The 11,870-nt window shown below is 41.9% G+C and overlaps 1 long non-coding RNA gene across 1 annotated transcript; it reads left to right on the top strand.

Annotated features, from left to right (window-relative positions):
* The first annotated feature begins 491 nt into the window (after positions 1-491).
* Positions 492-11,621, top strand: LOC132343136 (uncharacterized). Its single transcript, XR_009491840.1, has 2 exons — positions 492-8,240; positions 10,014-11,621. It is a non-coding gene; the product is annotated as an uncharacterized lncRNA (long non-coding RNA).
* The last annotated feature ends 249 nt before the right edge of the window (positions 11,622-11,870 follow it).

Below are 11,870 nucleotides of genomic sequence, written 5' to 3'. Positions count from 1 at the left end.
GTGACCCCATAGATGGCAGCCCACCAGGCCCCGCCGTCCCTGGGATTCTCCAGGCAAGAACACTGGAGTGGGTTGCTGTTTCCCTCTGATGCTGGAAAGATTGAAGGCAGGAGGAGAAGGGGACGACAGAGGATGAGATGGTTGGATGGCGTCACAGACTCAATGGACGTGAGTTTGAGTAAAGTCTGGGAGTTGGTGATGGACAGGGAGGCGTGTCGTGCTGCAGTCCATGGGGTCACAAAGAGTCGGACACCACTGAGTGACTGAACTGACTGATTGGACAGTAAGCCCAAACCAATGGAGTTTAGATGGCAAGAATTTTCTGTAGGTTCTTGTATAGAAGAAATGGTAACTCACATCTTTACAGCAGTGATTATCTGTTGGGTACTGTATTACGTACCTTCCTCTTTAATGCTTAATCCATAAACAGCCCAATGAAGGAGGTACTATTATTAAGCCCATTTTATAGGTAAGAAAACTAAGGCACAGAGAGAAGTAATTTTCCCAAGATCACACTGCTTTGAAGGAGACTTCACATCCAAGCAGTCCTATTCCAGAGTCTGTGCTCCACTGTACCTGACTCTCTCACCTCCCCCCCAGCACCCAGGTAGCTGAGTTCCATACACCTTGCAGAAATGCCAAGGACTTTAATTGAAGTCTCTTATCTTTTGAGTAATACAGACCAAATAAATAATGCGTGAGATCAGCTAATAAGAGATCATGGAAATACTGAGCAGCAGACAAAATTGAGGACAAAATTAGTAATTTTATCATGAGAATATGACCTAATCTGGAGCTACATATGGTTCAGATTGAATCCAAACTCATGGAATTTCAACAAATTCCTTCCCCCCAACCCCTCTTTTTTTTTTTTTTTTTGCTTTCCCTGTGAAGTCTAAGTTGGCGAGACGAATATTACTCACTTTGTGTGCATCTGTTTGATGCCATTCCTTTCCTTCGGTCCTCTCATGCCAAATTCATAATAGAATACTGCAGGTACTCAGGCAGTTTCTTGAGTAACCCTGAATAGAACTCTGTGGTTGACATGCTTCTGTGTGGTCAGATTTGGAATTTCAGATTAAGAGTATAGAAAAGACCAGCATATGTTCATCCTGATACAAAAAAAAAGAGAGAAAGGTTGTTTAACAACCTTGAATCTCATGTGAGCTGCAGATCCTGGGTGGTGGGGACTGTGCCACGGGCTTGGCTGGTGTAACAATAACAAGGCAGGTCATAGCAGCCCTGAGCTCTCCAACTTCTGGGGTGAGTCATTTTGTCCATATGGCTGTCCAGCTGACCCAGCACCGTTTGGTGATAGGGCCACCCCTCTCTCTCTGCACTGCAGGGTTGGCTTTGTTTTTTAGTATTTATTTCTGTTTAGTTATTTGGCTGGGCTGAGTGTTAGTCACAACATGTGGAATCTAGTTCCCTGACTAGGGATCGAACCCAGGCCCCCTGCACTGGGAGCACAGAGTCTTAGCCGCTGGACCACCAGCAAAGTTCTGGCTTCGTTTTAATCATAGAGCGTATATGTGTGGGTCTGTATCAGTACCCTTCTGTACTTATGCCAGTCCTATCTTGTGTTAATAGCAATGGTTTTATAATAATTATTTCAAACATATCTTTTCTCATTTTCTTGAAGTAGACAAGACAGTTCTTTCAACATTGCCTATAAATAGTGAAGTTATTATTTCATTTTTGCTATTGGGGAAGATTCTCCATGTTTACCATTGAATATAACATTTGGTTTTTGTGTGTGGATATTTTATCTTCAAATAAGCTTTCTGCTATTTCTAGTTTTCCATGAGTTTTTAAAATCATACATATTTGTGTTAAATTTTGTCAAATATTTTTTTCTTCATCCATTAACATGATTACATAATTTTTCTGCTCAGTGTAGTGGATTTGATTGCACCACGTTTTGGATGTTGATGGGCTCTTGCCTATCTAGACAAACCTCACTTGGACTTAGTGTGTTAGTCATTTTCTAACTGTTGATTCAATTTGGTAGTATTTCCTTATTGTTTTATCTCTAAATGGTTGGATAAATTAACTAGTGAAATGCTCTGGGCCTGGATCCTTTTTGTGGGAAGTATTTATAATTGCACATTTAATTCATATTTTCTATTTGTTCCTTTTATAGGTTTGATAGGCTGTAATTGGCCGTCCAGGTGACGCCAGTGGTAAAGAACCCTCCTGCCAATACAGGAGACACAAGAGACGAGGGTTTGATCCCAGGGTTGGGAAGATCCCCTATAGGAGGGCATGGCAACCCACTCCAGTGTTCTTGCCTGGAGAATCCCATGGACAGAGGAGCCTGGCGGGCTGCAGTCCATGGGGTCACAAAGAGTCGGACATGGCTAAAGTACTTAGGACAGACACACACAGGTTGTGATTTAATGAATGTTTGAAATTTTACTTTATTGCTGATTTTATTGGCATAAAGTTGTTCCTGAGTGTCCTCTTACTGTTGTTATTAGCATCTGTAAGGTCTGTAGTGGTGTCCTTTTCATTCTTGACACGAGTAGCTTATTCTTTGCATTTTCCCCCTTGATCAGTCTTGTAACTCTTTTATCATTTTCATTAACATTTTCAAGGGAAGAACTTTTAGCTTTGTTGATTTTCTCTATTGTATGATTGTTTTCTATTTAATCAATTTCTGCTTTTATTTTTATTATTTCCTTCCACTATCTTTGTATTTATTAGGCTATTCTTTTTCTAGCTTCACGGTATAACAGATCATTAATTTCCCTTTTTTTCTTCTCTAGTATATTTATTTGAAGGCACTAAATTCTCTCTTAGGACTGCTTTTGTTTCATCTCGTAAGTTTTTATATGTCATATTTTCATTATCATTTCATTAAAATATTTTCTAATTTTCATTGTCACTTGTTCTTTGATTTATGAGTTATTTAGAATTGTGCTGCTTATTTTCACATACTTGGGAGATTTTCAAACATTCTCACAACGTTTCTTTGTTATTAATTTTTATCTTAATTTCACCATTTTGAAATGTTCTGCTTGATTGTTAATCCTTTGACATTTGTGGAGACTTGCCTCTGTGCTCCAATCTTGATCTACCACGTTAAATGTTCTATTTGCACCTGAAAAAGAACCTGTAAGTCTGCAGTTGCCAAATGTAGTTTTTTATATGTCAGCTACATTAAGTTGGTCAATTTTTAGTGATTATTCTAGAGCTAAACCGTGCATCCTTGCCTTCATGACATTTCTTTTTTAATTTATTGTTTTTACCACTTTGCAAACAGCCCAGGAGCTCTGTCTCTCCTGTTCTCTCTGTCTGCCGCGCCGTGTGGTGCCTCTGAGCTCCATCTCTCCTGTTCTGTCTGCTGCGCTCTGCTGCCATATCTCACCTCTGCGCGTGGCACACCTCACAAGGCAGCCTGGCAGTCGTTTCCTTTGCGCTCGCCTGCACAGTCAGCCTTCCCTCATCCTTTCTTGCTCTTCTGTGCTTCATCTTGAACCATTTCCCTTGGTTTCAAGAACTTCTTTTAGAAGGTCTTATACTGTGAGTTGCTTGTAATGCATTATTTCAGCTGTTGTTTTTCTGAAAAAGTCTGTATTTTGTATTTTTACTTTGTATGAAATTCTGGGCTGGTATCTTTGGTTTTGTTTACTTTTTTTGAAAAATTTATAAATGTCTTACATTATCTTCTGGCTCTTTTTATATTTTGTTGAAGATAATTTTTCTCCTTTTTAGGTAGTGTTCCTTATTTCTCTGGATTTTTAAAACTTCTTTTTGTTTTTGACTTTTAACTGAAGCTTGCCATACTGGGGGGTGTGTGTGTGTGTGTGTGTGTGAGTGACGGAGAGAGACAGACAGAAGGAAGGAGACTGCTTATCTCATTTTGGTGTTTTCAGATGTCTGAATCTGTCATTTAATCCCTTTCATCAGTTTCAAATTTGGTTGGCATCATTTTTTTAAATTGGTCCTCTTTCCATATTGTAGTTTAGCTCCGTGGAAGCTGAACTACAATATTCTACAGTTTGAATGTTTCTCTGTGCATTTTCTTCTCTTTTATGTTGCTTCCCTTTTCTCCTCTTCTTCAGTTTAGGTAATTACTATTTTTTTGCATTGTCTAGACTGCCCTAATGAGTTATTCCAGATGTTGTAGCTTTTGACTCTATAAGGTGCTTTTGATTCCTTTTTTCAGATTCAGATGATTAAATTCTCTTTTTTTATCCATTCATTTTTTTGGTCCTCTCTTCCTCTATTTTATTTAGTGTATTTAAGATAGTTATCTTAATGCTCTACTGTATGGAGCCCAGTATATGCATAATCTGAGGGTTTGCTTATGTTGCTTAATTGTTTTCTTAGTTATCAGACAGATTACTTCTTTGGTTTTTAAATTTTACCTTTATGCCAGTCTTTTTGTAAGAAGGCATTATAGACGTTGAATATAAGGCTGTTTCCCCACCCAGCTGAGAGGGAGTGCGTCTGTTCTAGCGGTGGTGGCACTTGGTGAGAGCTTGGCTGGCCTTTTCGTGGGATGCAGGTCTGGTCACTGCTGCATCACTTCACCTTCTCACTGAGATCTTGGTAGGTGTCTGTCCTGTGGTTGTTGCTCAGTTGCTCAGTCATGTCCGACTCTGTGCGACCCCATGGACGGCAGCAGGCCAGGCTGCTCTGTCCTCCACCATCTCCCGGAGTTTTCTAAAACTCCTGTCCATTGAGTCAGTGATGCCATCCAGCCATCTCATCCTCTGTCATCCCCGTCTCCTCCTCCTCTTAATCTTTCCGAGCAGTGGGGTCTTTTCCAGTGAATCAGCATTTTGCATCAGCTGGCTTGATTCTAATGAATCAATCAGATCAGATCAGTTGTTCAGTTGTGTCTGACTCTTTGTGACCCCATGAATCGCAGCACTCCAGGCCTCCCTGTCCATCACCAACTCCCGGAGTTCACTGAGACTCACGTCCATGGAGTCAGTGATGCCATCCAGCCATCTCATCCTCTGTCGTCCCCTTCTCCTCTTGCCCCCAATCCCTCCCAGCATCAGAGTCTTTTCCAATGAGTCAACTCTTCGCATGAGGTGGCCAAAGTACTGGAGTTTCAGCTTTAGCATCATTCCTTCCGAAGAAATCCCAGGGCTGATCTCCTTCAGAATGGACTGATTGAATCTCCTTTCAGTCCAAGGGACTCTCAAGAGTCTTCTCCAACACCACAGTTCAAAAGCATCAATTCTTCGGCGCTCAGCCTTCTTCACAGTCCAACTCTCACATCCATACATGACCACAGGAAAAACCATAGCCTTGACTAGACGAACCTTTGTTGGCAAAGTAATGTCTCTGCTTTTGAATATGCTGTCTAGTTTGGTCATAACTTTCCTTCCAAGGAGTAAGCGTCTTTTAATTTCATGGCTGCAGTCACCATCTGCAGTGATTTTGGAGCCCAGAAAAATAAAGTCTGACACTGTTTCCACTGTTTCCCCATCTATTTCCCATGAAGTGATGGGACCAGATGCCATCATCTTCGTTTTCTGAATGTTGAGCTTTCTGAATTGATTTCTGAATGAATCAATACTTCACATCAGTATTGGAGCAACAGCTTCAGCATCAGTCCTTCCAATTAATATTCAGGGTTGATTTCCTTTAGTCCATCTCCTTAGTATTTAAACATACCAACTCAGTCAGTCTGCAGTGTAAGTTCTGTTTGGCCTCCCGCTCCAGACTGCGTACGCATCTGGCCTGTGTGGCGAGGACGATGAGGCGTGGTTGACGCAGGATGTTTTACCCTGAGTACCACGTGGTGGTTGTGTGGGGCTTCCCTGGTGGCTCGGTGGTAAAAAACCTGCCTCCCAATGCAGGAGACCCAGGTTCGATCCCTGGGTTGGGAAGATCCCTGGGAGAAGGAAATGACAACCCACTCCAGTATTCTTGCCTGGAGAATCCTATGGACAGAGAAGCCTGGTGGGCTATAGTCCATGGGGCCGCACAGAGTTGAACATGACTGAAACAACTTAGCATGCATACATGCAAGGAAGTGGTCCAGGCCAAAATCTCATGTGGCTGAGTCCGAGTTCAGAAACTGCATGCCCAAGGCCACCTTTCCCAGCGTGTATGATGGGTATGGATAGAGTCCTGGAGTTATGGTTGTGGTTGTGGAAATGGAAAGTAGATGATGACTTTGTGGCTGTTGTTTAGTTCCTAAGTTGTGTCCGACTCTTTTGTGACCCCATGAACTGTAGCCCTCCAGACTCCTCTGTCCACGGGATTCTCCAGGCAAGAAGACTGGAATGGGTTGTCTTGCCCTCCTTCAGGGGATCTTCCCGACCCAGGGACAGAACTTGTGTCTCCTCCGTCTCCTGCCTTGGCAGGTAGATTCTTTACTACCGAGCCAGCTGGGAAGCCGCTGGATGATGACTCTAAAAGCAAGCATTTTAGAAGCACGGTGTAGGGCACACCTCCTCTGAAGTGAGCATCACCGAGGAGCGAAGGCTCTGCCTGGGGCTTCCAGCAGCTCACCTGGGGTTTCAGGAGCTCCATGCTGCCGTGGGCACCCGGGTTCCTGGTGCACCCGGCTGTGGCCATCTCCTTGCAGTGGGTGGCAGTTCCCCTGAGTGGGCCTGAGGAGACCAGGGGTGGGGAGTGGAGGGGTCGGGGATTAAGATGCTTCCTGCTGCAGCCAGGAGGCCTGGCTCGTGGGCTGTGACTAATGCTGGCCCTCTCCGCTTAGAGCCTGGGCTCTCCAGCAAGCCCTTGGATGCAGGAATTGTAATTTCCTAGGACACAATGTGAGGTGAAATGGTTCATTGTATCAACAAGAATGACACAGTAATTTAAGCCTGGGAATGCAATGTATCCAAACGCCTCATTTCCTAAATGAGATGGAATTATAACAATCCCTTAGAGGACAGAGTTTTAGAAATGCTGAGAAATGTTGATTCCATCTTTTTTTTTTTTTTTTCTATTGTGAGGGGGACTGATGGTGGTGGCCATGGGAAGGAGGAGGAGGGACCTTTCCAAAGCTGTGACTTAAGATGACCGCATCGGGAATCAGGGCCCAGTGAGCTCCCTCGATGGTGGATCCAAAGGGTTTCTCTGTGCTTTGCAGACACATTCAAGCCTGCCTGTTCTTGGTTCTTTCTCTCTCTCTCTTCTTCCCCCACCTCCTTTCTTGCTCTTTCCTCTTCTTTTCTCTTTTCCTTCCCTCCTCCCTTCCCTTCTTTTCTCTTCTTTCTACATCTCTAGTCGACACTGTTTGTGAAATCTAGAACAGTTCCCAGGCTCACTTTGAGGTCCATTAACCATCTTGAACTATTTTTCAAATGTTTTCGGTTCGAAAAAACCCAAGCCGCACTGGGCCAGCCACTTTTCTTCTTCTTCACTGCTAACCTATGTGTATTTTAAGGGGAATGTGAGCCATATGTTTCTGATTCCTTTACACTTAACTCATCAAGCAGGGTTTGTTCAAGCTATTTCATGTCCTGGATGCCTTTTGAGCCATTTCCTTGTGACTTTCAAAGCCTTTTATTCTCTAAAAATAGGAAGTTGCATTTTATGAAATGTAAAGGAGATTGAACCCCCAAAGGTCTGATTTGGGTCAGAATTCTGAATCACTGGAATTAGTCACAAGCATGGCTCTATTCCACTCTTTCAGAAGAAGAATTCCAACTCGAGGAATAGCTTCTATATTTTTCATTAAATTTCATAAAATTGGGTAAACCTTAATTAGAATAGACTTCGGAGAAAAAAAGGCAAAAAGTACTTTATAGCAAGAACATATATTATTAATGAGAATGGGTAAATGTTTCTGATTAAATAAGAACTACCTCAGCTAAATTAACCTCAAAATGAAATGCAATAAAACAATTAAGTGAATCTCTGACAGCCATTAAATTTGATCCTATAAGTAAGTTGTGGCTTTTGTTTCATGCCCCCAAAGTGAATCTCAGCTAAATATATGTATTTTTCCCAGTGCTTCCCATCAGGACAATCAAGAGGATTCTCTAGAAACAAAGCTGCTTTCATTTCTTAGAGAAACATCCTGTTCTCTTGCACCTTCTTTTCCAGAAGATTTAAACTGAAATAAATACATCATCTAAAGGTATATCCTCACCTCTGTTTCTGGGAAGAAATTCCAGGTCCAGTGTGATGGAAAAAGCAGCTTCCGTTCTGAGTCTCTGCAGGGGCTCCTCCTCCTGGAATAATCTGGCCCAGGGTTACTGTGAGTCTGACTCAACCACCACCTCCTCCCAGAGGCCGGCCCCCACTGCCACCCCTCAGTAAGTCTCTGCTCCATTTCTCTCTTCTTTACTTGTTGGAATTAGCACAACTGCAAACTGTTTATGCCTTTTATGCACTTAATGTTTCCTTTCACCACTGGAAATCTAAATGCATCAGTTTATCTCAACACCTAGGATGTCAGTGGCAAGTAGCAAGCAGTCAACCGTGCTTGACTGAAGTTAATTGCAGTCACTGAGAAGGCAATGGCACCCCACTCCAGTACTCTTGCCTGGAAAATTCCATGGACAAAGGAGCCTGGTAGGCTGCAGTCCATGGGGTCACATAGAGTCGGACACGACTGAAGCGACTTAGCAGCCGCAGCAGTCATTGAAAGTGAAAGTGAAAGTGAAATCACTCATACGTTTCCGACTCTTTGCAACCCCATGGACTGTAGCCTACCAGGCTCCTCAGTCCATGGAATTCTCCAGGCAAGAGTACTGGAGTGGGTTGCCATTTCCTTCTCCAATTGCAATCATTGGGTCAACCAGTTAACAAACAATGCCTATTGACATGCATTTTATCTCAGAAGAGATCAGTTTATAGCTATCAAATTATATCTACTGGTTTTTATAAATGTATTCTTAAGCAAACTTAGTCTAACCCTCTTCCCCCAACACACATACCCTTCATATGAATTTTAGGATTAAATTTCTACAAAAAATGGTCACTGAGATTTTCATAGGGATTGAGCTTCATCTGTGGATTGATTTGGGGAGTACTGGCCTCTTAAAAACATGAAGTCTGTCTTTCCATTTATTTAGTTGTGATTTAACTTCTTTCAATAGTGTTTTGTAATTTCTACATGAGCTGGAAGGGAGGGATCCAGAGTAGTCAAAGAATCTTGAAAAAGAAGTAGAAAATTTCAGGACTCTAACTTTCCAATTTAAAAACTTATTACAAACTACATTCAAGACAATATGATACCAACATTGGATACAGATAGAGAGCAGTGAAGTAGAACTGAGGGAGCAGAAATAATATCTTGCAGTCATGATCAATTGATTTTTGAGAAGAGATCCAAGACAATTTAATGGCAAAGGAATAATGCTTTTAAATAGTGCTGGAACAATAGAATATGAAGTTTGATTTGACTTCATGCCATCTATCAAAATTGACTCGAAGTGAATTAAAGGATTAATTATAAGGACTAAAACTATAAAATTCTTACAAAAAAAACCAAGCATAAATCATTTTGACCTTGGATCAGATAGCCATTCCTTAGATATGATACCAAAAGGATGGGCAAAAAAAAAAAAAAAGATAAATTGGACTTACTTAAAGTAAGATTTTTATATTTTAGAAGATACCATCAAAAAAGTAAAAAGGCAGCCTATAGAATAGGAGAAAATACTTGCAAATCATGTATCTGACAAGGGGTATGTATCCAGACTCCATAAAGAACTCTATCAGTTCAACAGTTAAAGAATAAAAAACTAAATTTTAAAAATGGACAAAGAATTTGGATAGACATTTCTACAAAAAACTGTATGAATAACTAGTAAGTAGATGAAAAAATGCTCAATGTTATTAGTCATAAGGGAAATGCAAATCAAAACCAAGATGAGACACCACTTCAAACCCACTAGGACTATAACAGCAATAATTTAAAAAAACCAGAATAGCAATCATTGATAAGGATGTGGGGAAATTGGAACACTTGTATACTGCTGGTTGGGATGTAAAATGATACAGCTGATGTGGAAAACACTTTGATGTTTCCTCAAAAACTTGAAACATGGAGTTACCCAATGACCCGTCAATGTCCTTCCTAGGTATATACCCAAGAGAATTGAAAACATAACGTCTGCACCAAAGCTTGTACACGAATGGGTGTGCTGGCATTATCCATGATAACCAAAATGGAGACAACCCAAATATCCATCAACAGATATTTGGAATAAACAGATGCACAGAATGTAACAGCACGTGCCACTGCATGGATGGTCCTTGAAAATGACGTGTGAAGTGAAAGGGGGCGGACGCACAAGGCGACACCTTGCACGAGTCCACTCGTGTGAATGTCCAGAATGAGGCCGGCATTGAGACAGGAAGTAGATTCGTGTTTGGAGAAGTGCTCAGGATGGTGGGGAATGATTTGCTGCTCACAGATACAGCACTTCTTTTGTGGGTGATGAAAATGTTCTGGAATTAGATATCGGTGGTGGTTGCACAACGTGGTGAATAGACTAAAAGCCACACAAGTGTGTGCTTTAAAAGGTGAATTTAACGGAGTGTGGATGGTGTCTAAAAATATTAACCAGTTTCACAGTTACTCAATTCTTCTGTTCCTGTCTCAATTCCCATGGGAGAAATGGGAAAGGAAAAATGATGTGTTCCATCTGAGAACTAATCCTGCTCATTGTTCATTGTCTTCTTCCTGGGCTTTCTCAGTGCTTAAGCACGAAAGCTGGAGAATTGTCCAGGAGCAGCGCTTCCTTCCAGTGGAGAGGCGTCAGAGCAGCGTGCTGCCATAGTCTCTGGGTGAGCTGCTTGCCAGACTCACCCTAGCTGTGCTGTGAAAGGGCAGCAGGCTGATGTCTCGGGAAGAAAACATACAGACAGCTTTTTGTCTTGTGTTCGTTACCTTAGCAGCAACGTGTATTTTTGGAACTGGAAATCTTTAGGTTGGTGTGTGACACTCTGTTAGTTTGGGATCACGGTGGATGATGAGCTACTGGGAAGAGAAGGTTTTCCTATCAACTCTCTGTCAGACTAGGTCGCTCCCAGCCAGCAAAGGTGAAGGTTTAGGATTCTGAAAAAAAAAGAAGAGAGTAAGTATGATGTCATCAGAGCCAGACCAGACAGCGGCCATTCTGATCTATGTTTTCAAAGTACAAATATGTAAAAATCATCCATAAAGAAGGCCGAGCACCAAATAATTGATGCTTTTGAACTGTGGTGCTGGAGAAGACTCTTGAGAGTCCTTTGGACTGCAAGGAGATCAAACCAGTCCATCCTAAAGGAAATCAACTCTGAATATTCAATGAAAGGTCTGATGCTGATGCTCCAATACTTTGGCCACCTGATGTGAAGAGCTGATTCATTGGAAAAAACCCTCATGTTGGGAAAGATTGAGGGCAGGGGGAGAAGGGGGCAGTAGAAGATGAGATGTTTGGATGGCATCACCAGCTCAATGGACATGAGTTTGAGTAAACTTCAAAAGACAGTGAAGGACAGGGAACCCTGGCAAAGATTTCCCTTATACATTGTGTTTTCTCCTGGTTATAAAGCCTGAGGCCACACGTACCAATGTTGGAAGACTGGTGGGACAGTTATGAGATGATTCCAGCAACAGCAGAAAAATGACTGTGCTTAATTTCTATCTACTAGTGGCATGATAACGATGATGATACATAATAATTAAAGGAAAAATTAAATAATGACCATTTCCATGTCATGTGGGACTTGTTTACATTTATGTGTTAATTCATCTGGTTTGTATCTGCTTATATATAGACCCAATGGACTGTAGCCCAGCAGGCTCTTCCGTCCATGGGATTCTCCAGGCAAGAATATCGGAGTGCATTGCCATTTCCTCTTCCCAACCCAAGGGATTGTCCTGACCCAGGGGATCATCCCTACTCAGGGATCAAATCCGCATCTCTTACATCTCCTGTGTTGGCAAGCGG

This window comes from Bos taurus, chromosome 19, assembly GCF_002263795.3.
Source record: "Bos taurus isolate L1 Dominette 01449 registration number 42190680 breed Hereford chromosome 19, ARS-UCD2.0, whole genome shotgun sequence".
In the NCBI taxonomy this organism is placed as follows: domain Eukaryota; kingdom Metazoa; phylum Chordata; class Mammalia; order Artiodactyla; family Bovidae; genus Bos; species Bos taurus.
This window is presented reverse-complemented; position numbering and strand designations above follow the sequence as displayed.